Raw genomic sequence first — 12209 nt, 5'->3', positions numbered from 1 at the left:
CCATAAGACAAAGGAACTTGAAGTAGCCAAAATAGGTCTGTATTTACAAAATAAAGAGGGGGAAAAAGCCCAGAGGGAATAGGAGGACAATGAGGAAGGAGGGCCTCCGGAGTTACTATAGTAACCAATGGAAAGGGAATATTGACCAAACAGAGGGGATACCTGGGCACGGGAACTGCAGCCTTTATAAACTGTGGAAACAGGAAGTTGATGGGACCCTTTTCCCCCTCCTCAGGTAGTAGTCTGTGCTGTGAGAATCTTTCCCTTTCCCCACGTGGGAGTCTGTATTTGTTCTTCAATAAATTTCCACCTTTGGTATACCACCTTCTGTCCGTGGATTCATTCTTCGACTTCGGCGAACAAAGAATCCGGGTTCCAGTCCAAAAATTTTATATCAATCACCATTATCCCCATTTCACAGATGATGAACCTGATGAACACAGACTGAATCACCCAACTCTCCAGGCAGAGCTGAGGCAGTTCATGGAGGGTTGGGGGGGGAGAAAGGGAGCGGGGACTTGCTCTTTATTTCTCTACCTTACAGTGAATTGGCCTTCAAGGCCAATTCATGTGAGGCAGCAGCAGCAGCTGGATTGGATTTAGGCCTCCCTGATGGCCAGTCAAGCAGTTTTCCACTATATCAGTAGCTCCCCTCCATAGCTGCAGGCTGGTTCTTCCCAGTGCCCAGAATAACAGAGTGGCAGAGTCCTCATTAATGACATATACATTTCCAATGCTAAATAACACGCTATGTCCTCAAATTGTTACTCAGTGCTCAATTAATTAAGAACTTTCAGAATTATTGCATGCAGACCTGCTCTCCTCTGAGCATTCCAAGTGTTCTGTAACTGCTGAAACTCTGTTTCCTTCTCTTTAGTGTAGGGATAATAATACACGCATTAAAGAATTATTGTAAGGATTAGAAATAATATTCATAAATGTCTAATATAGTTCTTGTGTCATAGCTCCTAGAAAGTGGGCAGCTGTCATTGTTATCTGTTCTCCTAGTCAGTTTCCTGCTATTCTTAGACTACCCAGAGGCATCCTGTTCTAATCTCCCACATGCCCCATCTCATCCTTTCTGCTTTTCATCCTTGAACACACACAGGTGCTCTGAGCCTACTCTATGACTAGCTATACTAATGGAAAAGGAAAAACTAGGCCACCAGTGCTCATCACAAAAAGAACTGGCTGACTGATAGGAAAGATACTTGGAAAACGTTGAGATAGACTATTGCAAAATGTGGGTAGGTGCTTCTCTCATCTAATTTTAGGGCCAGCCTGAGAGCAAGAATGATATGGCAGCATTTCCTGGAAATGAAAGATAGGCTAGCTAATAAACACAAAAAAATTCTCCCACATTAGAAAGTAGAGGTGCAAATTAAAATTATAAAGAAATACCCCTGGCTGGGTAACTCAGTTGGTTAGAGCATTGTCCAGAGATGCCTACGTTGCAGGTTTGATCCCCAGTCAGGGCACATACGAAAAATAATCAATGAATACATAAATAAATGGGACAAGAAATATCTCTCCCCCCCACTCAACCCCTCCTCTCTCTAAAACTAATCTACCTATATAATAATAGACAAATATGTAGATTGATCATCCCTCTGTAATGCCCACAGCCAATCAGGAGTGAGTATGCAAATTAACCTGACAAAGATGGTGGGCCTGTGGGCAGCACGCACATATGCACAGGCGCCGAGCAGCTGGGATCCTGGGGATGCCAATGGAGTATCCAGTCCTGTCATCCCGGTCTGGGGGAGGCTGAAGTTCTCAGTCCTTTTGGTTTCTGCAGCCCCTGGATCAGAAGCAGAAACCAAGAGCGTGGGGAGCACCAGGAATGCTGGGAATCATAGTTCTGGTAGCAGATGTGTTTCGAGATCTCCTAGACACTAGAGCAAAAGTGAGCCTGCAGCAAGTTACTGTTGTGGGTGGGGGATGAAGGGAAAGCAAAGATGAGAGGCATAAGTAAAGTCGGAGTGTCAAGGAAAAATTAAAAGGAAGATATCATGCAACTTCTAGGAAATCTCCACCAATGGAGCAAAGAAAAAATAAAAAATAAAAAAGACCTCTATTATTCTGTGAGCACCAAACCAGACTGGGCTGGAGTCTCAGACAATTCGCTCATATGATTGCAAAGACAGACAGAAACTCCTGGTTGGAGAGGGCTTCCCTGAGGGCTCCCAGATTGGAAAGGGAGCAGGTCATGCTGAGGGGCCCACCCCCCTGCCACCCATGCATGAATTTCATGCACCAGGCTCCCAGTTAATTAATAAAGAATTTAAAGAGGATATTGTTTAGGGATCAATAAATAGAGTTCACAACTAAAAGGAAGAGAATAAGCCAGGGCTGGGTAGCTCAGTTGGTTAGTGTGTCATCCCAAAAAGCCAAGGTTGTGGCAGGTTGTGGGTTTGATCTCCAGTCAGGACACATGCAGGAAGCAACCAACGAATACATTTTTTTAAGTGAAAAAAAAATCTCTCTCTCTTTCTTTCCTTCTTTCCTCTCCTCTCTCTTCAGAAAAAAAAAGGGGGGGGGGGGCTGATAAACATAAAATCTGAGACTAGTTAGTTTTTTTTGTTTTTAAATATATTTTTTATTGATTTTTTTACAGAGAGAAAGAGAGAGGGATAGAGAGTTAGACACATCGATGAGAGAGAATCATCGATCAGCTGCCTCTTGCACACCCCCTACTGGGGATATGCCCACAACCAAGGTACATGCCCTTGACCGGAATCGAACCTGGGATCTTTCAGTCCCCAGGCCAATGCTCTATGCACTGAGCCAAACCGGTTTCTCCTGAGACTAGTTAGTTTTGAGTGGGATGGAAAGGACACAGCCTGGGGAGGTTGGTATACCAAACAGTTTCAGAAATATCAATAATGTTCTGTTTATCCTGGTATACCTCCATGTTTGTGTAGTAAGAAAGTAAAGATGGAGGTGAGAAACAAGAGATGAATGTGGCACTCTTTTTGGGCGAGAGGGAGACAAACGCTAAAAATACTTAATATTTGATTTTGTTTTAAGTTATTTTTTCATAAAGAACTTTTTTTTTCCAAAGTTTTAATTTAATGGTTTAGACACTAACCTATAAATAATTTCCTTTAGAAATTTTGCATTTTAGGTTATGGTTTTTCTTTTGAAGGTTCAAAAATGGTTTTATTTCATTATGCTCCCAAGTATAGGTTATGGTTGCTTTTTAAAAATAATTATTGATTGATTTTAGAGAGAAAAGGGGAGAGAGAGAGAAACATTGATTTGTTGTTCCACCATTCATGCATTTGTTGGTTACTCCTTGTATGTACCCTGGCTGGAGGATTAAACGCGTAACCTTGGCGTATCAGGATGATGCTCTAATCAACTGACATACACAGCAGGGGCTTTATGCAAGTTTTGAACGTGCCAGGTAGTGGCACCACCTTAGAGCCTTTGAACCAGCAGTTCTCTCTGCCAGGATGTCCTTGCCCCTAGATTCATGCAGGGCTAGCCCCCTCAGCTCCTATGAGAATTTTCAGAAAGACCTATCCGTGGCTATACTACTTATTATGGTTATAGATACAAATGCCTCTCCCTGCTAAAATCTAAGTTCCATAAAGCAGAGATTTTTGTGTTTTGTTCTCAAAAGTATATGCCTAGAGCATCAAACAGAGCAGATCCTCGATAAATAGTTGAAGTTTTCATTTAATGGTAGGAATATTTGGTATATTATATTTTCCTTTTTTAAATAGATACTTTGATAGAAAAAAATGGACAAAGGAAATAAATAATTCATTAAATAATCAGAAAATAAAAAGTGAGGAGTGGAGGAGAAATGTAAATTAAAACAACAATGAAAGGAGGGCTATTTTCTCCATAGAGACTGGCAAAGATTAAAGAAATAAATGATATCACCTTGTGTTGGCAAAGTTTAGGAAGCTGGCACTCTTAGACACACCTTTCATGGTTATAAATAGCAGTTTGGCAATATGAGTCAAATCCCTTTGAACAAACTGATGGTTTGCCAGATGATTGGAGGGCGGGGTGAAAAAGGTGACAGAGATTAAGAAGTACAAATTGGTGGTTAGAAAATAGTCATGGGAATATAAAGTTTGGCATAGGGAATATAGTCAATTATCCTATATAATAAAAGGATAATATGCAAATTGACCCCTGGACCAGGAATTTGACTAAGGGACTGGGCCAGCCAACCAACTGCCCATAGCTCCTCCCCGCATGTAGCCTCACCCCCGATCGCTCCTCCCCACCCAGATTAGGGGTGGAGCTGGCCATACCCCACCAGTACACGAATTTGTGCTCTAGGCCTCTAGTATTGTAATAACTATGTATGGTGCTAGATGGGTATAACACTTACCAAGGGATCACTTCACAAATTATATAAATGTCTAATCACTATGCTGTATACATGAATCTAATATAATATTGAATGTCTACTATAATTGAATTTTTTTTTTTTAAATTTTGAAAATATATATTCTCTTTGATCCTGAAATTCTACTCTTGGAATTATTCTAAGGAAATAGGCAAGTATTTTTCTGTCTGGAAATAATAACCTACATGTCCAATAAAATGGGACTTGATTAAATAAAGCCTGGTTCCTCCATATAATAGAATACTGTGCAAATATTTAAAATGATAATTGAGAATGGCGTTTTAGTGAATTAAAAAAAAAAAAAAACCCACAACTTATTGTGTGCAGATGATACTGGACAATATACTTATAATGATTGACTTTTTTAATGTATGTGAGTGGGAGCAAAAATCAAGCAGCTGGTATGTTATAAACCAAAGCTTTATAATGGCTCTGAGAAAAACCCAGTCACGTATGGTTCTCTTTGCCTAATCAGAGATTGGAAAAAAATTCAACCCTTTCATCCACATGCGATCAGAGCCCACACAGATCAGTGCAATTATGATCAGTTTTGCCTGTTTAACATGTAACATGGAGAACGGTTCTGAAATGCTTGTGCCACTTTCCTCTAACTTTTGTGAAAGAGACATTGTCAAGTCTGAAATCTTTCCCACATATTTCAGGTCTTAAAAATGCACTTCTGACCGGTTTGGCTCAGTGGTAGAGCGTCGGTCTGCGGACTGAAAGGTCCCAGGTTCAATTCCGGTCAGGGGCATGTACATTGGTTGGGGGCACATCCCCAGTAGGGGGTGTGCAAGAGGCAGCTGGTTGATGTTTCTCTCTCATCGACGTTTCTGGCTCTCTATCTCTCTCCCTTCCTCTCTGTAAAAAATCAATAAAATATATATAAAAAAATGCACTTCTGTGTCTGATGACATTTCCCATTGGAGCAGGAGATAGTTTAACATGGTATGCTGATGTTCTGTATAGTGTTTTCCTTTCCAAGACGAATATTGTCCACATCTAGCCCTAGTTTTTCCTTTATAAAATAAAGATCTTATCAGTGGCTATGAGGGTAAGGTAGGTGGAAACAACTTGGAACCTGCAAAGTGTCCTTTGACTACTGGATTTATACTCAAGGTAACAACCCATGTGATCTAAGACTATAAATTCTCTCTGGTATTAAGCTTAGCAAAAGTTGGCAGGCTCTCTCCAGGAAGGTGACCAAGGCCCATTTATCTTCTTGGATTTCTATTGATAGATCTATCTGGAACCAAGAAAGTCTGCTAGACTCACCAAGAATCAGATTGATCAGTACTGACTTTCTAATTGTCAAACCAGTGGTGGTTTTTCATTGTATTTTTTTAAAAATACATGGCAAATCTTCTTTTGGGTTTTAAAAATCTTTATTGTTGAGAGTATTTCAGATGTCCCCCATTTTTTCCTAATTGCCCCCCCTCCACCAGGTCCCAACCCACTCCAGGCCTATATCACAATGTTGTCTGTGTCCATGGATTATGCATATATGCATATAAGTTCTTTGGTTAATAAACTTGTTAGACATTTTATATTACTGACCATTCCCTCATTATTGAAATTTTTCTTTCTTAGTTTTCCTGACTACAGACTACTCTATTTAGCTCTCTAGATTTATCTTCTGTCACTGTGTGAAAGGTAACACAATGTAATGTTAAGAGATCTGTGAGTCAGTCATAGATTAAAATCCTATACCTACGGCTTACTAACTGAGACCTTTGGACCAATGATCAAATACTGATAAACCTCGGTTTCTTATAAAAAAAAGATAATAATAAGACCTACCTCATAGGTATGCCATAGGCTGATTGTGAAAATTTTTAAAAAAGAATTCATGTTTGGGTATGACACATTGGGAAGACTTGATAACTATTAATCCTCTCACAGACTCTTCTACATCCTGCACTGCCCTTTCCCTACCTTCAGTGTAGGGTACCCTCCAGTGTTATGTCTTTGGTGACTTTCTCCCCAAAAGATCTCAGCTCCCACTACTACCTAAGCATAGATGGCCCCCATGCTAATGTCTTTCATATATCTCATTTGTGAATATTTCTTACCAGCTTCTGAACATCTGCACCTAAATGTTCAACAGACTAGCATCTTATACTCAACATGTCAAAAACTGAATTTACCCCTAAACTTGTTCTTCCCCATGCACACCCCAACCTTTTCTTTTTCTTTTTTAATATATATTTTATTGATTTTTTTACAGAGAGGAAGGGAAAGAGATAGAGAGCTAGAAACATCGATGAGAAAGAAACATCGACTAGCTGCCTCCTGCACATCCCCTACTGGGGATGTGCCCGCAACCAATGTACATGCCCTTGACTGGAATCAAACCTGGGACCGTTCAGTCCGCAGACCAATGCTCTATCCACTGAGCCAAACCTGTTTTGGCACACCCCAACCTTTTCAATGTCACCACTTGGGTTATCCAAGCCAGAAATACTGATGTTGATCTAACTCCTCCTCCATCATTTCTCTCTTCTAACTGTTTGAGGAACATTGAGAGCATCTGCCCAGCATGCTTTTTTTTCTTTTTTATTTTTTTTCTTTCTTTTCTTTCTTTCTTTCTTTCTTTCTTTCTTTCTTTCTTTCTTTTTTTTTTTTTTTTTTTCCCCCTCTCAGCACAAGGCAACCCTTTCGGTCACCATATTAAAGCAAGGGGACCCTATATCCCATGTCAGTGAATTGGTCCAGGGTACACACCTTACCTAAGGTGGATTTTGCATTTGGGGCCACAGGGAACTGGAGGTCCATTTTATTTGATGACGGAAGCTGTCAGTTGTCAGTCTGGAGCCATTAGTGGCCATGTTTCCTGCCATATGAAGAAAACATCTGCAGTGAGATAAAATGATACTGACCTCAAGAAAAAAAATGCTGAGCTTAATTCCCTGGTTGTTCTTAAAACCCAGGTGTTCCCTCCTTTTCCTGAAACTTTTTCTTCTACTGAATGAAGTTCAGGTAACTTAAGGCTTAGAGTATGTGAGTTGGATGGTTACAGCTGAGACTCAAAAGATCAGTAGATGCCCAAAGGTAAGCAGGGTCCAAAACTAAATTACAGAGTTTGGACTTTAAGAGCAATGGGAAGAAAATAAAAGACTTTTAGCAGAGAAATGACATGGTCAATATGGTTTTGGAAAGATCACATTGAGTACATTGTGGAAGTGAGATTAGCAGTGGCACTGTGGAAGGCAAAACTCGGGCATGGAGATCAGTTAGAAGGTTGCAGTAATCCAGGGGAGAAATGATAGCAGCCCAAACTGAGCAAGTGGCATGTATAAAGAAAAAAAAAAAAAAGACCAGAGGAATCAATAGGTCATATACTAAGTAGCCATAAACATTTCGAATAATACCAAGTGCAAGCCCATCCACTGGATTGGACTTTCTTGGAAGCTGGAAGGAAGTGATGGAGGCTGCTTACCACACCTCCAAGGACACTGTGTTTGAGTTGCTGACTGCCTCTTTTAAGAGCTTGCCCTCAACCAAGATTGGCCACAGTAAATCTTCTCAGTCTTTTTTTCCTCATTCCTCCCTTACCTTACTTAGGTTCTCAGGCTAAGTGCAAACAAAAGTGGGAGTGAAGGTCATAGGAAAAGAAAAAACATTTAATAAATATTAGTAATTATCATAATAATTTCTAAGTGTAATTGCTCATAGTGGTATAACTTAAAGAACACCTATTTTGTAGAGAAAACATCATATACTTACATGAGCTAAAGAAAAAGCAACAGTTGAGCTTATATGTCAATGGAGCTTTCAAGGAGAATGTGAAAGACAGAAAGGCAGGAATGGTGTACAGAGTCTGGGACTTTATATGTGCCTATAGCAACAAGAAAATATGGGGAAAGGAAATCTTGGACAATAATCATGGTAGCTATAAAGCCTTTCTATCTCAGCTAAGACTCCTGCAACTTTGCCCAGAGCAAGCCGACTTGAGCCCTGTCAAACTGATAAAATAGTTCATCAAGAAGACAGTAAGAAAACAGAGGGGCCAGAGCAAATCTCTTGAATTTGGTTCAAAAGAGCTTTGAAACCCAGCCAGCATGGCTCAGTGATTGAGTGTCAACCTATGAACCATGAGTTCACAGTTCGATTCTCAGTCAGGGAAAATGCCTGGGTTGTGGGGTTGATCCCCAGTATAAGACATGTAGGAGGCAGCCAATCAATGATTCTCTCTCACATTGATGTTTCTTTTCTTTTTTAAAACATATTTTATTGATTTTTGACAGAGAGGAAGGGAGAGGGATAGAGAGTTAGAAACATCAATGAGAGAGAATCATCAATCAGCTGCCTTCTGCACACCCCCTACTGAGATGTGCCCACAACCAAGGTACATGCCTTTCACTGGAATCAAACCTGGGACCCTTCAGTCCACAGGTCGACGCTCTATCCACTGAGCCAAACCAGTTAGGCCCAGTTAACTGTTAGGGCTCACACTGATGTTTCTATCTCTCTCTTCCTCTCCCTTCCTTTCTGAAACCAATAAAAAAAAATATATTTTTAAACAAGAGCTCTGAAAACAGAACTTCTTGATAGACATTCCTTTGAAACTACCAGAGTGATGCCCTTCTGACTTTTACCAGAGCTGGTCACTCTCAATGAATTAGGGCAACCATGACATTTGGGTTCCACATATATGTGTGTGTGTGTGAAAGAATATTCACCTTTATGATTATGAATGCACCCTTATGAAAATCAGAACACTGACCTTTGTCTTCAACTGCCCGCTTTATGGACTCTCAATTTAGAAAGAATACTATTTCCTTTTCCACTTAACGACAGGAACGTTTTAACGTAAGTTACAGTAAAATATCATGTAATAAAAAAATATTATCTTTTTTGCTGGTAGAAATTAGCTATGGTAAAATACAACAAGGAAGTAATTTTAAATTAGTTATATCTCAGAACTGGCTTTTGTAATCTATTGGGCAATTTCAACTGTTACCTTCTATCCCTCAGAGTTGAGCAGTAGAAAGAGAAACCACACTCTCAGTAGACTCTCAAGCAAGACAGTATTGGTTTCCTATCGCTGTGCACTTCCCAGCACTCGCCACAGCAGAGATGCTTGATACATTCTGGTTGAATTTCTCCATTGAAAATTTAAGTATGTTGATTACTCCTATATACCAATGCCAAGCACATCGTATGTGATTAGTATATATTTGTTGGTTGAATGGGTAACTAACCCCAAACCAAACTGCAACAAGTTTGGTCCTCTGCATTCCTCTGCCCGATGTCCTTGACTAGTTCCTCGGTTTCAACATTTCCTTCCTTTCTTGTCACATTGTTTGAGAGACAGCGTAGTATGGCAGTTATTAGCTCAGGCCCTGGAAACAGACAAACCTATTTTTAAATAAACAGAAACTGGTTCTTCTACCTAGTAGGTGAACAACTAGTTTGACCTTTATTCTTACTTTCTCTATCAGTAAAAAGAATAATAGTACCTACCCGGGAGAGTTGTGAGGTTTAAATCAGACACGGCATGCAGAGCATATAGCACAATGCCTGTGCGGTAATAAGAACTCAGTAATGCTGATATATCACATATGGTTTTTCAGCCGCAACTCCATTCAATTATTTTTCCAAATGTCAGGCTGCCCTCCACACACACATAAAAGAAAGGGAAGGAAAAAAAGAAGGGAGGGAGGGGGGAAGGGAGAGAAGGAAAGTGGCAAATAAGCTGTGATTTCTAACCTGAGTTGTTCTATGCCTGTTTGATGTCAATTTAATGTTGCTAAAAATACAGTCACCTTGTAAGGAAGAGGATACTGAGAAGGTGGGAGCCAGGATCCCCATTCCTTTTCAACAAGAGAAATTTCACTTGAATTTCTTTTATAAATTAGAGTTCTTTGGAGATTTTAAAAAATTCCCCCTTAAATCAAAGTTTGAAACCATTATCCCACACCAAGTTGCTTCTCCTTATCTGTTTTAGTACAGCTGTAAAGAGACCTAGGTCTACGGTACTTCCTGCCAGTAACTGGCTGGGTTAACTTGGGCAAATCACCTGACTTCTCTGCTCTTGGCTCCCTACTTATGAAATGTGTAATTTGAAAAGATAATTTTAAGGCTCGTGTTACAAAACATCTGCAAATTAGCTGTTTTGAATAGCTTGATAAATTAAAGCTCTCTTTCCTTTTAATTCCAATAGTCACTTAACTCTAGTAACCTGGGACAATATGTACACAAATAAATATGTGTTGAACAACAAACCAGTGAATGAGTTAATTGTTGATTAAAACGGTGATGGGCTGTTGCATTGTCTGAGCCCTCTAGGATCCATGCTTTGGCTTCAATGGACTGTGGTGGACGATAACAATTCTTTTCTACCAGCTTAGGCTCTGGGGAAGTGACAAAAGCATGATTCAGTTCAGTAAACTCCAAGTGATTAGGAGTAGGAGTTGGGAATCTTGCTTTTATTATTTACCAGTAGATTGTGAATCTAATTTATCAACTAGTCTTACCATTTATATCTCTCATGCAGTGCCCAAATCCATCTCTAGTCTCCTTTGTACCACAGTAGACCAAGTCCCCATCCTCTATTCTTACTCCACAATAGTCTAATTCCACTCTTCTTGCCTCTAGTTTGCTTTATATATTAATAGGTGCTCATCATTCTCAATCACTGGAACCTGTGTTTCTGTCAGGGCACTATCACACATTTGGTTATATAGCTATTTTCTGTTTCATGAAAAAAGAAGCCTTTGTTATTCACTATTATAACCCATTTCTACTTCCCACCATGGCCAACTCATAGAATCTTTCCACTATATAGTCAAGGAATGAATGCAAGAGAGTTCTCAAAGACTGAGAGACCATGTCTTAATTCACTTCCTTGTCATCAGCACCAAGGGTAATGCTTGATGCAAAGCAGGTGTCAAGATAAGAAATGTCCAAAACTGCAGAGAACTTTTATATAAGAGTTTGAGTCAAACTGATGACAATTGCTCTCAAATGTCCCCTAAATAACAATTTCAAAATATTGTGACGTGGGGATGGTTTCCGTTTTGGATGCGTGGCAGCTAACATTTGTAAAGAAAACGATAGCGGGTGGAAAAGCACTGGGCACTATTTGGAATCCATCCATCTACTTAACACATCATAATTGAAACCTTCCAGTGACAAGTCTTCGGGTAAAGGACCTGACCCTTGAACCCCATTTTCGCCTCATTTCACCTCAATCTCCTCCTGTTCTCTATTGGTCTTCTTGGGATTTCAGCTGCAGGACCTGTGCTTCCCTTTGCCTGGACCAGATTCATAGTTATAGTTCAAGTCAGGGTCACTTCTTCAGAGACTTCCCTGGCTCTCCAATCTATCCTAGAACCTTCTCCCAGTCATTCATAGCAGGCTTCCGCTTTGCAGATATGTGTTGTCATTTGCTTATAGTTGTCACCCCCCCCCCCCCCACACACACACACACTCCACCCCTAACCCCCATAATTTGTACTCTGACAGCAGAATCGATGAATGACTGGTTTCTAGATGTATCCCCCAAGTCCAGAACGGTGCCTGGCATGCGGTGAGTACTAAGTGTCTGCCGAATGAGTGAATAAGTAAAAGATGTCCAGGACACTGAGGACGCAAAAGTGAGAGGCCAAGTCCCGGCCCCTCTCCAGTTTTGGGGGTGGTGTGGGGGGCACAGACCAATATACATTGGAGTCAGTACCCTGCTCCCAAAGAAGCCGAGCCCCGCGTTTCCTTCCAGCTGGTGGGTGATCCAGAGGAAGGGGTGGGTTTAAAGGCGGACGCCGAAGCGGAGCCTGGACGATCGATCTGCTGCACAGCAGTCAGATCCCGGTGGAGACCCCAGGGCCTCTGCGAG

The sequence above is a fragment of the Pipistrellus hanaki genome (assembly GCF_964339955.1).
Source record: "Pipistrellus hanaki genome assembly, chromosome: 8".
NCBI classification, from domain to species: domain Eukaryota; kingdom Metazoa; phylum Chordata; class Mammalia; order Chiroptera; family Vespertilionidae; genus Pipistrellus; species Pipistrellus hanaki.
This window is presented reverse-complemented; position numbering follows the sequence as displayed.